Genomic DNA, 16,319 nt, shown 5'->3' with positions numbered 1-16,319 from the left:
GAGCTGCATGTTAGCCTTGCGTAACAAATTGTTGTCTAATAGGAAAATGCTTGATGTTTATTTCATTAGATATTAAACCTCACAAGTCAAATTAACATGCCTAAAATTAACAAGCCCCGCCATAGGGCGGGCAGCGTGGCTAGTTAGTACCTAGTAGTATTCGAACCTTATCAAAGTCCATGGCCCATATCATATACCAGGCCCAACAAAATATAAATTTTTACATTTTTTAATCACTGTCTTCTCTACCCTTTACGGTGTTCATCCTCATCACTCAATCGTTGTTTCAAGTTGGAGATGGGGGAGGAAAAGAAAGGGGGTAAATAGTTGTCTGATTTAAAGGTGGATCCTCCACAGTCATCATCTTTGTCGGAATATGTGTAGGAACCGTTATTCAGAATGCAAATATTTCTACAAACCGCGAACACCACGCGCAGCGGAATTAATGGGTGTCCACAATTTGGATAGAGAACATACCTTTTAGATTTAGTTTTGATAACTCTGAGAATCCAAGCTTTATGAATCCGAATCAACAATCAACCCCTTGATTTTCTATTGCATTCCTTTATAATAGATTGGACGTTGTGTGTACAACGATCTACCAATCCCTTTCTCTACTAATCCCCTTTGGATCTAACTTTCCAAAGCTAGATCCAATTTTGGATCTAATTCTTTTATAGGCTACAATAGGGACCATGAGAAGAAATTAGGGTTTCTGACGGGCTTGGGCTCGGATGAATAGTGAAAATTCGGGGCCCCGAGATTATTCTATTTATTTTCAGCTACAATAGGGACCATTTAAGGGTTAGATAGAAATCTATTAACGGGGATAACCATTTGTTTCCCTCACTCTCCAACGTTTCTCGGGTTCTCACCAAAAAATTTCCACATCCATTGGCATTTGGCGTTCTCGACCAAAAAATTCATCGCATCCATTGACATTTGAACTTTGCCTAGGGCCCTTGATTGTCTTGAGCAACAAATGGCTTATTCTCACTAAAGGTCATTGGCTTATTCTACTAAAGGTCATTGTTGCTCAAAATCTCAAATTACGCGTGTCATGCGTTTATAGGCTCCATATTATATGCTCGTTGATCTCCCCCGTTTTTAAAATATCGAATGTCCGTTGATTAAGTCAAGTTACTGACAACTACATTAATCAACTTCTTATGTCCTTGAGTAGTACCACTCAACCTCATTGTCGTGTCAGAATAAATCCACCTGCAGGGTTTACATGACAATCCTTTTGAGCTCCTCAAGGGGACATCATCAACCCGACTTCTTGCGGAGCGCATTCCTTCTATAATCAATGCGGACACCTTACATACAATGTCATTATCCAATCCATCGAGTTTGTTGATTCACAAATGAATATCACTCATTGATGATTTAAAGCAATGTACAATGCATGTAAGTGCCCGTTATTATATCCGGATTAGGAGAACAAGCATCTATAATAACAGAGGTATTTGTTCTCTTATATATTCAGTATAAGAATAAACAACCTCATTTGGTCCTGTTCAATACACACAAAGTGTACTAGTGTAATCTTATAGTCAAGATAGACTAATACCATATTATACTACAACCGTATCAATGGTTTGTCTAAATCCATCTAGGTTGTGAACGATTACTTATACTTTATAAGGTACTGATGATATGATCTTCTGTGTATCCACACCATATCATCTACAACATAAAGTATTAAACACATGCATATAACTAATAACATATATAATATGCATAACATTTGCCCATATGATTTTCATTCAAAATATAAAGAATTAGAGTTAATACAAAAGTAATGTTTTTAGTATATAACCCTATCAATATGAACCGGTGAAGAAGTTGTTTATCAGTTTTTATTACGGTTGCACAGCTCCCACTGTTAATTGGTATATGATCGATCCTGGCAATAGCAGCGAAGGTACTAGCACTCTTTTGACTCCGGTTTGCACAATTCCTTACCCTGAAATCTGTAGAAGTAATGCATCTGTCGCACTTGGGTCCAAGATCTTTATGAAGATTCTGAACAAAAGCTAAATAACCATAAGATTTTTTGTTGAGGAACCAACATATATGTCAGCTACTTAGACGGTGGAAAAGTTGTTGGACCGAAAAACACATACTCATCCATGAGATTTCCCCTATGAATCATCCCCCCATCTTGTTTGCACGGAAGATGTAAAATAGTTTTTATTTGATGGTACGACATTAACGGGTATTTTAGCACCCTTTGCGTTTCATCTGTTTCAGTTTGAAGAAGAAAGTGAGATTTAGTGAGCAAATTCTAAATGTTCTAAAGGGATGACTTTTCGAGGGGAATTTTTTTTCCAATCCTTTTGGGAACCAACTCAAAGAATTATCCAGTGATAAACGATGACGACTTTCCCATTACACAGAAATACAGAATGCAGCCACAATGAATTCCAGAGATCCATTGAATAATGACGAAGACATTTTTGTAGTTAATAGTATGCCTGTGGTAAATCTGTGCAAATTTTCTAGACAACATGTACGGGAAATCCCCAGACTTATCTTCATGGCATGGCGGACAACAATGGTAACATCATAAGCTGTGCTCCTCTGTATAGCGACTTTTTTTAACCCACAGACGGCAAAAGTTCCTTTATTATTGACAGTAACGTGACTGCTGGAGTTCAGCGTTAGAGTCTAGGAGGAGTAGCAACTCGTCCATCTCCCTTTCAGGCTGGTCAAGTCAATTTTGAAGACACAATGAGCTTTTCTGAACTATAAGGTAATATCCAAAGGCCACAGGTTGACAAAAACTGCATAACCAATGGGAATAATGGAGAATTTCCAGAGCACAGTCTAGGTGGAACTACAACAGGGACTGAAAATCCAGATGTCCACATTGTTAGGAGTAACTTTGTTAATAATGCTGCGAGTGCAGCTTCTCAGTTTAATGTCTTCCAGATCCCACAGGTTACTCGAAGCAATGCTAGTCGGGTAACACAGTTGCTGGAGTTCAAATACGCAGTCAGGGTGAAACAACAACTGCTACGCCTTACATTTATGGTTTCCAACTTTCCATAGTATTTATGAGATAAAGTTCCCATCTATGTTTAACAACTTCCAGAGCGAAGCCAATAATTCCATGACAGTTGCTACCCAATTCAGTAACTTCCAGAGTCCACAAATTAATAGAAAATCCGTAAGAAGCAGAGCTAGAGGAGCTTCTGCAATTCAACAAAATAGTCCCGGCAAAGCAGCATATGCGACTGGAAGGTCTAATGTCCAAGGTATTACTGTTGAAGGTAGTAACATGAATCTTTCCGGCCTATTTAGCAATAACTTACAGGGCCCAACAGATGAGCAGAGGTACCATCAATATTGATGGTGGCTTGGCTTCCAAGAATGCATTTTTTTTTTATGCTCGGTGTAAAGGACATATCACCAGTCACGTTATGTGTACAAGGCCCACATGCAACGACTCCCTCATGAGTCGACTCCGGACATATGGATATTCGTCACACTCGAAGCCTACTCCAGATACTCGCCATACTCAAATACTCACACACATATGAGCACCAGCGACTCGTCACTCGGCTCCACCTCGTAACATCATTACCTGCCACTATCATTATTATTACCATTACCCTTAGGGAGGGATTCTAGGTAGGGCTGGCAATGGGTTGGATCGGTCCGTATATATGCAAATCCAAAATCGATCCGCTTTTCAACAATACAGACCCAGAACCGGATCCGACCCAAACAGATATTTGAGTTAGAGAACCAGAACCAAATCGAAAACTTTATTTTTATTCCGGATCCGATCCGTTTTGGACCAATAAGCTCAATTCCAAGTTTTCAACCCGGTGAACCGAGTTTTTTATAATTGGATCCTAATTTTTGTTATATAAATATTAAATAGTCTTTTTTTGCTAAACACAAAAACAATGTACACAAATCCAAAAGACATAATGAATGATTTGAAATCCAAATTTATAAGGGAGAATTTTCCTTTAGATAGAAACCATCTTTTTATTATGTAAAAAACATATCGTAATATTATATATGTATTTTGCATATCTTATTTTGGAACTTTAAATATTGCAATGTTACTGTAATAGAAATATATGGTGGAAGAAAATTATAAAGAATAAGACTAAAAATTTTAATCAAATCAGGCCTATAACGGTTTGGTACATACTTAATCCAAAACCAATCTAATAAGACCCAAAACCGATCCAATATGCTAATTACTTGTCCCAGACCCGCTTTTATTGGTTCGGACCGAATCGGGTATCGGTTCTTATCCGACCCATTGTCATCCCTAGTTCTAGGGACATATTTTATCTTGACACGTAAACAAACTCAAAATCGTTAGGGCATTTATAAGTTTCGGATTAGGCTAATATTTTATAGATATGATCTCCTAACTATTCTAAACATTGTCACAAATAATAAAAAAAATCAAAAATTTCTGAACTTGCCAAATGTAGTATCAAAAATGGTGAAAATGAACGGTCTACAATTAGCCAAATTTTGTAAATTGTTAACTACATTTGGCAAGTTTGGAAAATTTTGATTTTTTTTATTATTTGAGACAATGTTTAGAATAATTAGGAGATTATATCTACAAAAAATAGCCTAATATGAAACTTATAAATGTCCTAACGATTTTGAGTTTGTTTACGTGTCAAAATAAAATGTCTCTAGAACCCCCTCCCTTATCCTTAAACTCCTTTACACCGTAATACATGAACCATTACAACCATCCATCACATTACGGAGTGATCACCATCATTACACCCCATGAGCTGAACACCTATGACTACTACTCACATGCCCCTTGTGGAAGCATGTCACTAATCTCGACCGCACATCAGTACACGTGTCGCACCTGATGTACACCCTCAACACCTATAAAAACCACCCTCAAGAACTACGTATTTCAGTCTGATTATTATATTGATCCTAACCTGAGTTGCTAACTCACACTTCACAATTACTTCCAATACACAGACTGGATACATAGGCATCTTCATCCTCATGAAGAGCAACTATTAACAACAACCAAAACCACCCCCTTTCTTTACCCTAACTTAAGAGCTAAGTTTTAACTTGGTGTAATGTCCTAATAATCTTTTAGGATAAATTAGACATTTACATTTGGCGCCGTCTGTGATTGATTCCTTGAGAATCCGATAACTCATCTAGCTTTACTCCCCAGTGATCAACTTTTACCATCCATACTTTCACCATGGAAGTTGAGCCACCTCCCCTTGTCAATCAGCTATGGTCACTACATGAGCAATATGATGCCTTTAGAGCTGCTCACACTGGTCCACCACCCGCCACTGGATCTGAAGTAGATAACCAGGCTAACTCCGCCACCTTAGCCGCAGCTCTGTGCCCTCCCACCATCACCAACCTGCATGGGAGCAAGGACATGTCCCAGGCCGTTCTCCAAACCTTACAAACGTTTGACGATTCTCCCCTCACTAAACAAATCCAAGAGACAGTTTTCCTATTACACTTTCAGCAACCCAATGCAAATTCACGATGTGCGATGCCTCTACTTGGATTAGTGAGCATCCCACAGTAAGTAGTAAGGTGATCATTATTGGTGATAATTATATCCATGATGATTGATGATGATAAAACTCTTTAATTTTATTATACCTCCTTAATTAAGGACTTAAGGGTGACCATTTTCTAGTCTGCCGGCTGGTCTGGTCAACTAACTGGTTTTACAAGAGTCCTGTATTGGGCACCACTAGAATTCGATCGGGCAGCTTCCAGGCCAAGCCCAAAAATGAAACCCAACAGTAAAAACCAAATACCCCCCCCCCCCCACCTCAACGCATACCGGCTACAAACTGCTCTAACCGGTCATCTCTCTCGCGATTTCTCACCAAAAAACACCTAAAACAAAATTTGAGTTTGAGTTTGAATTGACTGAAGATATTGTTGTTAACACTCATTGTGGACATTGTGTTTGGGCGCATTATAGAGATTGAAAGCTTGGAGTTTGGTTGAGAGTTTGGAGTTTGGTGCAAACAATCATTTCTCGAGTTTCGAATAACAATTTTGGTGAGTGCACAATTTAATTTATTTCCTTTTTTATTCAACTCTAGTTGCTCAATTTTTTGTGTATATTGTTGAATAATGAGTATGTTGTTATTGTTATTTTGATTACTCATAATGTTTTGTTGTTATCTTGGTGAGTGCAAGGTTGTTTGGAAGTACCAAAATGAATTATTGTTTTTGTTTGAAAAAACCCCAAACGACCCAGTGAGGTCGTTTGAAGATGCCCCAAACAACCCAGCGAGGTCGTTTTGTATATGGCCCAAACGACCCAATGAGGTCATTTGAATGTGTTTGTACGGAGTTGAGTGTTCAAGTTTCTGTATAGAGTTGAGTGTTTGTAGTGATTGTAGGGTTTGAGTGTTTGTGTCATTCAACTATCTGCCTTAGTGATTGTAGTGATCGTAATATCGAAAGAATTTTAATTTAGCTCGAAATGTAGAAAGCATTGTAATTTAGCTGGAAATGTAGAAAAAATATATGGAAGCTTAATTTGAGTAGTAATGCAATGTCTGATTTAATACCAGAGTTTGTTGGTTACTTTTAGTTCGATTCCATTATCTATTGGAAATTGTTTCAATTTAATGGTGTTTGATTTTTCTTTTAATAATCTTAGTGGAAGTTTGTTTCGTTGTAGCAATGGGTTCTATTCCATTACCAATTATGACATTTGTTTAATTAGTTTTGTTGGTTAGTTTTAGTTTGATTCCATTACCAATTATGGCATTTGTTTCATTACGAAGTAATCCTTGTTGGAAGTTTTGGAAGTTTAGAGGTTTTGGATAATAGTAGCTAATACTTGTTTTATTTTTCTTTGTAGTAATGGGTCCTCGATCAAAGAATGTCAAGAATGTAGCTAAATCTACATTCAAGGGTGTAAAGAAGTTGTTTGGTGGCGGCGGTTCCTCTTCAAGTCGCGGTGACGCGCCTGAGCCTGAAAATAAGAGAGATAGGGGGTAGAAAACAATGCCTTCAATCCGTAGAGGCAATGGAAAAGCAGACGATGATCCTACTAATGTAGGTGATGTAGAAGGAGAGAAAAAAGGGAGCAGGCACCTCGACCTCAGTGCGTAGAGGGGACCACAATGAGGTTGTTCCGAGTAATGTAGATACTGAGAGTGATAGTGAAACTGAGAGTGAGGGTGATATTAATATAGATAAAGATTTAGATTATATAGATAAAGATGTAGATGTAAATGTAAATTAATGTAGCAATGGATCGTGGGAAAAGTGTAGTTGAAAATGATGGGGATGATGATGGGGATGACTCAGGTAAGGGTTGAGATGATGAGGAAGAGTCTGGTGATGAGGCGGATGATGAAGAGGATGACAATGATGAGGAGGAGGATGATTTGGAAGAATTTATGGAAGTTAAAGCACCGGTCAAAGTCGAAACACCTCCAGTGGTAGACTATGTGAGAAAATCCAATGATGATTTGGAGTACACGCAAGGTGTATATGGTGGTGGCCCTACTAAGTCAGAGCTTCTGTATGACTATTCGGTGCATGTGGCTCGTGATGTTTGGAAAAATAAGGTATTATCATAGACTTAGTATCTTGATTTTCCTTTGTCTTTACAAAACCTTTTGCTTCTCCTCATTAAGTCTTTATTGTTTCAGGCGGAGCGCGGAGTGTTGAAGTGTGTTCCGCATCTATCCAAATTAAGCCAATGGGATCTCAAGAATAAGTTCAAAAGATCTCCCAGATTTGAAAATGTGCTTAAAAGGACTGGGTTTTATGATCTGGTATTTGGGTGTTACAAACATCAAGATTTGGCGTTGGTCTCTGCATTTGTGGAGATGTGGCATCCAGAGACCAACACCTTCCATATGTTATTTGGGGAGATGACTGTGACCTTGGATGATGTCTCCCAAATCCTAGGCATCGTAATTAGAGGCAGAGCAGTGCGAAGGAACACGGAGTTGACCCGTGAACAATCGGAGAGTCTCCTACACCGTACTCTGGGTGTCTCGCTGCCTATGATTAAAGCGGAAATGGACGTGAGCTGGTTCATTTCAAAGGTAAGGCTAGAATTCTTGCGGAGCCAGTTTGCTGGGAAGGTCCATGCATGATAAGGATAAAGATGGGAATGTAAAAGGGAAGGTGTCGACTTTGGTAGAGGTACAGCGGGCTGCAATAGCTTATCTACTGTTTTTCTTTGGATGTACCATCTTCACCGATAAGTCTGGGACTGGAGTGCCTGTTTATTATTTGAGGCTGTTGCTGAAATTCAGTAAGATCGGCGAGTATACGTGGGGTACAGCAATTTTGGCCTTTTTGTATAGAGGACCTGGGACTACCACGTGTGCGAAGGTGAAAAGTGTTTCGGGCTTCCTGACTCTTCTACAGGTAAAACTTAAATACTTTGCAGATTCTTTTTAATGTTAATTATATTATTCTATATATTAGTATGTTAACTATGTGTGTATATATCTAGGCGTGGATCTATGAGTACTTCTTGTTATTCAGGCCAATCCCAAACTTAGAGTACAAGTTGGCTGGGTCGCGTGTTCTTAGACACACAGTTAGCGTTGTGCACTATGAGAACCTATGTCATGCATTGCAGTATTATCGAACGATAATTGATGATATGACGGTGTTCAATGTAAGTATTTCAGTTTGTTTCAATTTTTTTTTAGTAATTGATTATTTGAGTATGTGATTAATGACACATTTTATTTTGTTTAAGGTTGATTGGCGTCCATACGATAATGTTAGAGCTATACGCCCAGTTGATGACATTGCTTTTTTTGAGGGAGTGGTATGCTTTTTTGACGTTGTGGAGATTTACGCCATTGCAAGGGTCATGCGTCAATTGGGTCATGTGCAGTTTATACCCGCAGCTCTTCCAACACCAAATTACACGACCAGGACTGTAGCCGGACGCGGGTATGAAGTGAAATGGACATTGACAACTGTTGGGCCTGTATATTTGGAGTCATGGTAGAATCACATGATCCAACCCAACAGTCGAGGACCCATCTGTACTTATCCATGGGAGTGTCATCCAAACAACATGGAATGGTATGTGAGGCATTATCACATTTGATTGGTAAATCCTAAGCGGCTTCCTATCCATTTCTCCCTGCAAACACTTCCCACTTGTGCACCGATTATGAGTATTTTGATTTTCTAATTATGTTTTGGTTACGGTATTTTAAAACGGTAATTAATAATTGTTTTGTATTCTTATTTTGACATAACAACGTCATCGATGAAACGAGTCAATTGCTAGAGAGAGGTCTGCAATTAGGTGGGAATAATATTTTCGAAGAAGCAAGGTCCTCATTCCAGGAGGAGTACAACTTGACTAGTTGCAAGTACATTGGTGGGCGGTACAGTAATCATAATTGATTTTTGAATGTGGCTTCCGATTTTGATGCGATTTATGTATTTTTGAATTTGATGCATTTTGAAGTGGAATTTAATGTATTTGATTTGAATTTGATGTGTTGGAATCCAATTTGATGGTTTGAAGTGGAATTTGATGTATTCGAATTGAATTTGATGTATATGAATTTGATGGTTTGAAGTGGAATTTGATGCTTTGAAATGAATTTGAAAGTGTATATGAATTTGATGTTTGGTATATGAATTTGATGTTTGGAAAGTGGAATTTGTTTGTTTTTTGGATATCAAAGTGTTGTAAAAACAAAATGAAATTCTAAATTTTTTTTGTCCAAACGACCCAGCCATGTCGTCCCCTTGAATGCTCAAACGACCTAGCCACATCGTTCCTTTGAATTCCCAAACGACCCATTCATATCGTTTCGATCATGAAAAAATAGAGAGCTCTGTCTCAAACGACCAGCTCAAACCGTTTGGTTCAAAGGTCAAACGACCAGTTTAAACCGTTTGGTTCAAAAGTCAAATGACTTTACCATGTCGTTTCATGAAAAAACAGAGAGTTCTGTCTCAAACTACCAGCTCATACCATTTGGTTCAAAGGTCAAACGACTAGTTCAGACTGTTTGGTTCAAAGGTCAAATGACTTCACCATGTCATTTGAGATAAAATCAAGTAAAATCAAATCAAATCAAATTACACTTATTCCAAATTACATCAAAATATCATATTGACAACATTGTACAACTTAGTCGATCACTCGATTGACGTCCGAATCAACTTAGTCGATCACTCGATTTCCAAATCAAATCAAATAAAAGCCCAAACATCATTTCCAAATAACATAAAAATTAAATTAAATTACACTTGTTCCAAATTACATCAAAATAACATGTCAAAATGAATTTACAAATTACATCAAAATATCATATCGACAACATATACAAACAACTTAGTCGATTACATGTATTGTTAGGTCTTCAACGGGATCGTCTTCCCATATTAGATTGGGAATGTTCAATGCCATAAATTGCAATTGCCTTGCTGTGAATGCCAAATTCCAACTTTCAGCAATATCATATCGAGCTCTAAGCCATTGGTGCATTACTGGAGGAACCAGACAATCTTCAACAAGTTCAACATTGACAAAATGATTTCCACCAATATGTGCGCTACCCAACACTTTTTTCACTCTCTCAGGATTTGCTTGGGTTCTCAGCGGCATGATAATGAAGCACTGCGACTTCCTAAATGCAGGAGGACAACATTAAATCTTGACGCAAATAGGTATCCAACAAAAGGCATGCTCATCCACTTATTTAAAGGTGCGTAACTTTTTTCATGTAGGATTGTTTTCTTCACATAAACAACCTCATTTTGACTATATAAAGTACAATAAAAGGGGAGGTGGTCAATAAGCTCTTGGTACAAGTCCTTTCTCATCCATGACCAATCTTCTTAATTTCTTCCTAATGCAATGCACAAAGCGCATCTCTATAACCGCAATTGCCATCGCCAACAGGGTCATTGACTCTAACAATGTATTTGTGTATTTCTTCATGAATATCTAACCCATAATCCTTATAACCCATCGCCTTTCCAAAGTCTACCACATCTTTCACATTTCGTGGTGTGGTTGTTTTTGGAGAAGCCTTATTTCTTGGTGTGGTTGTTTTTGGTATTTTTGGAGAAGCCTTCTTTATTGGTGTGGTGTGGTGTGGTGTGGGTGTTTTGGGTTGTTGTTTTTAGATAAGGCTTCTTTCTTGGTGTGGTGTGGGTGTTTTGGGTTAGTGTTTTTGGAGAAGACTTCTTTCTTGGTGTGGTGTGGGTGTTTTGGGTGAGCGTAGTGTTTTGTTGTGACGTGACCCACTCCTTATGGTCACGTTGAGAATGTTCAAAATAAGATGGATCTTGCTTTGAAGAGTTCTCATCTCCACTTGGAAGCATTCTCTTGCAGCTACCTTTCGACTGACCTTTGGTTTTTGCTTCCTCACAAGGCGATACTAGCCATGTACTTTTTGGTATGGCAATCTCCATAAGCTTCCTAATCATAACCCTCTGCTCTTCTTCAGAAACCATTGCAAACCTTTTCATGAACAAGTCCATCAAAGGTTTAACATCGGGACCAACACCCACTGACACATTGGGAGAAGCAGACAATGTTTTCCAAAAGGGGTCGATAGCAGTCAAAAGAATGGACCGCTCTTGCTATTCAAACTCAATTAATTCATGAGCACATAACAGTCCATGGCTCGTGCGCAAATAGCACCAACACCTTATCTCTCCATCTTTAACACGTTTTACATAGGTATTTATTTCTTCAAATAGCAAGTCCAAACATTTGCGTGAGACAAGGCCTCTGAGTTCATAAAATAAAGGAATCTGGTGGTGGTGTTGAGTTATAATCATACTCCTCTCGAAGGTAGCTCTAATCTCGGACATCTGGATCTCTAGAATCGGGTGGATTAAGCTAAACATACTCAAAAAATCATGATAGTTTGCATTTCCTAGTACACGCTTCACCTAAGCATGAGACCCTTCAACTCTATTGGTCGTTGTACTCCCAAAGTGAATATGTTGGTCAGTCCAACAACATACGAATCAATCCCTGTGAGAAAACCAATTCTCTCACAAATAACTAACAAAATTAGAGTACTCAACCCTGTAATATTTTTCCAAAGCATCCCATCTACACTGGAAAATAACATCTGTCTTCGATTTGACTACAGTGTTCAACGAGAACTGGGACTTCTCTACAAGTTCTGTGCTTGGAAAAATATCGTAATATTTTGAAATGACGCACGTAGTAATATGCCATCTACATAGACGCTTGTGTGCGTTAGGGAAAACTTTATCAGCGGCACTCATCAGGGCCAAGTCCCTGTCAGACACGATCACGGGTGGGCTTTTATCACCAAGCAAGCCACTAAACTGATACAGGGCCCACTCATAGTCGACTGTTGTTTTAGACTGAAGCAGCACCTGACACACGGTGAAAGACTTCTACGTTGAATTCACCCCAACAAACTGTATGAAATGTCACTGATACCTGTTAATTTTGTAGGTAGCGTCTAACATGAAAACTGTTGGAAAAGTCCGAGCTAACTTAACACCTTCTGGATAGGCCCATAACAACCCCGTTATCTCCTCGGTATTTTCATCCTCTCTCAACTCCTCAAAATAATATTCTTTTGCTAACAACTCACGCAATCTCTACAATTGTGTGAGACCGTTCATATCCAATCTCCTCATCTTCAGCCTTGCAGTGTAGACTTGGGATATACTGGATATGTTTTCATGATACCTATTCTTGATGGAATCCAAAATTTGTTTAGGCTTTATTCCAGACTTACTCATCTCTGACAAGTACTCGAACTCTGGAACGGTCAGACAAGTAGCAAATGCATGTCCTTCAAGGGTCTTCGCCAATACATGGTTGTGAATACCATTTCTAACTTCTATTTTCCAACTATTGATAGTGCCGTGTTGGAAAACATCTTTTAGCTTAAATGGACATCCCAATTTCTTGGTTTCCGACTTTCTCTTATTAGCCCTCCCTTCGCCTTCCTTCTTGTGTGACCGATACACACCCGAGCACTCACAAGCCAAATTCAATCTTGCTACTCGGTTTCCCTTAGTATACTTCGACTTTTCAATTACCACAACCACATTAACTTGTTTTCCTCTAGCGGTTGCCCAACCAATTGTCTCGCTATGTGTATGAAAGACCTAAACACATAAAAAAACAACAACTATTATTAATACACTAATAATATTACATTTAGAAAATAAAATAAAATAAAATCAGTGCCTACTCCATCATACCTTTTCTATAGTAAATATTTCTATTGTATCACTTAAAATCAGTTGACAATCCACGTCATTCGAGTTTGCAGAGGATCGGTTCTCGGATAGCGGCAAAGGATCCTACATATAGAATAAAACAAGAGTCTAAAACAATTTGTGTAATGAGGGATTTCAAAGTCACCAAAAAAAATGAACTTCTCACTAAATTTAGTCCAAACGACCCAGCTACATTGACCAATAGGGACCCTAAACGACCCAGTCATGTAGTTCCATAGAGGGTCCAAATGACCAGGCCATGTTGATTGCTAGAGTCCCCAAACAACCCAGAGTTGTCGTTTGGCCTCGAGTTCTAAATGTTGTTGATTGATTCATTCATTCATTCATTCAAGTGTTTTGAATTCATTGATTCATTCAATTATTCAAGTGTTTTGCATTCATTCTAATCAATACTCTCTTGTAGATTCATTCATTCATTCAATCAATCAAGTATTCTGTATTCATTCTAATCAAGTGTTACCTCATTGAATTGCACAAATTCTTTGAATATTTAATTCCGTCGCCTAGAACTTGTCAACCAACAAAAATCTCAAAAACTGCAAAATAATCAATAAAATATGATTAAAATAGCGGTAAGTGAGGTATCGATCCACATCTTGAAGTGAATAAATGGGGGAGAAAAGATTTCATAAACCAATAGCTAACTTGGTGATTAATATTAAAACAATTGTTGAAGATTTCTAATTTCTTATCTAAACTAAAAATAAAAGTAACTTGTAAGGAAATAATGACTAACTAAAGCAATTAATTTTCAAATATCAATTTATCAAAACCCTTAGTAGAAAGTTACTAACTCACCAATAATTCTTGTATTTCATTTTTATACCTCTTGTTAAATTTTTCCGAAACTTCACTAAATCTTAAATGCTAGTTCTAGAATTAGTGGAAAATATAACTTGAATAACATAATAAAACATCTCAATATTAAATTCAATCCTCTATTCTCTTTTACTCCAAATGAGGAATTTTCAGGCATTCAATGTCCACAATAAGAAGTACAAAAAATACCAAAAATCCCTTAATAACTAATAAAGTTGAGTCTAAAAGATTTTTAACAAAAAGAATAAACTAACAATGGAAAATACCTCGTATTTTTCACGGTGATAGAAACCATGCACATTTAACCTTAGTGCAAAAATCAATTAAAAAGAGATACCATTGGATTTGATCAAAAACACATACAGTGGAGATTCTAACAAAAAGGACAAAAACAAAATAACAAGAATTTCATGGATAGCTTTCACTTTCGACCATAGGGTGGAAGCTTACCCCTCTATGCTATTAATTAACATGAAAGAATAATTAAAGACGAGATAGAGTGAACATTGAAACCGCCTTTATTGCTTTGATGTTGATCTTCGAAAAATTACACACTCAAGAGAACTCTTCCTCACTAATTAAATGAAATAACTAAAGAACTAGCTTGCTATATTTTTCTCTCAAGTCTGGATGTCTTTAATGCCAATTCTCTTCTCTATTTATAGCTTCTACAAAGAATATCTTGGTGCATAATATCTTCACATGAAATGGAAACAATCTTTGTGATATTGGAAGATAATATAAGATAAAGAAATTTTGGAAATGAAATATAGAAGAGTTATTATCAAGGCATGATGAGGGAAGGAAATATAAATTGGTAATCAAATAAAAGATAAAATGGAATTATATGATTTTGAATTAGGAATGGAGTGATTGGCAAGAATATGGAGGATATGGGGGAATATATATGGTGGCAAAAATATAAGGTAAGAAGTGATTTTGAATTAAGGAATGATTTGATATGATAAAATCAAAATAATAAATGATTAATGGAAATGGGGATATTTAATGGGGTGAAAATGGTAAAGGATATATAGTGGTAGTTGTGATTATCCTTTCTTGATTTCCTTCCATAATTATTAATTCTCTAACATTTCCTTCCATTCTTGATAGCAGAATTTATTCCATGAGCTCTCACTTATTGATTATTTAAATGATCTTTTTTAGCTCATGGGCTCGGGCTTTTATTGGGCTTTGACCAACATCTTTATTTCCTACAAAAAAAATATTAAACCAAATTAATAAAACATATTTTACATGGGACTTTTCCAAAGACATGCACATATATGCAAATAAACCTTTATGACAAAAAAAATGTACATAATGTCATAGAATAAAGCAAATGTATGGTTTTACGTTAAAAATAATGAGCATAAATGATATTATAAAGTACCTATAAAACTATATATAAAATATACAATTTTAAACACTTATCACTCATCATTTAGGTTTGCTTGTCTTTGTCGTCGGCGATTTCTCGACATCTCATTTGCTCGACTAGTCGCATCTTCTATTTCTTCAACTTCTTCACCTTTACTTTCAACATTTTTTGTCACTTCTTCACTTTCTATTGGTTGTTCTTCACCTTCAATATTTCTTATATTTTCTCCTTCTCTAATTTGTTGTTGCACCTCAAGCATTACCTCAAATGCTTCTTCATCATCTTTGTGTTCCATTTAGGATGTTGATTGGGTTTGATTGAGTATGAAAATAGTAAAGAGTAAATGAGAAACTTGAGTATTTTATTGAGTATGAAAAAAGGAGTAAGGAGTAAATGAGAAACTTGAGTATTCTATGTATAGATATTTGAAATTTTGATATATTTCGAATAATTGAGTGAAATATGTTTGTAAACCCTAAACCTTAAACCCCAAACTAGTTTATTATTCACAATTAAAAAAAATAGCAAGTTTATATATAAAACAAATTATTATTTTAATCAGGAATTTCCTTGGTTTAGAACTTCTCAATTATTTTAGTCCAAACGACTCCCCCATGTTACTCTATAGAAACCCCAAACGACTCAGTCATACTGCTTGCATGTGATACCAAACGACATGGTCAGACCGTTCCATAGAAAAAGCAGAGAGCTCTGTCTCAAACGATATGACCAAGCCGTTTGAGTGTACACTCAAATGGCATGCTCAGACCGTTCCATGGAGAATCCAGAGAGCCAATTCTCAAACGACAAGCTCAAACCGCATGCATGTACAATAGAACGACATGGTGGTATCGTT

Source organism: Coptis chinensis, chromosome 9 (genome assembly GCF_015680905.1).
Source record: "Coptis chinensis isolate HL-2020 chromosome 9, ASM1568090v1, whole genome shotgun sequence".
NCBI lineage: Eukaryota > Viridiplantae > Streptophyta > Magnoliopsida > Ranunculales > Ranunculaceae > Coptis > Coptis chinensis.
Note: the sequence above shows the minus strand (reverse complement) of the source record.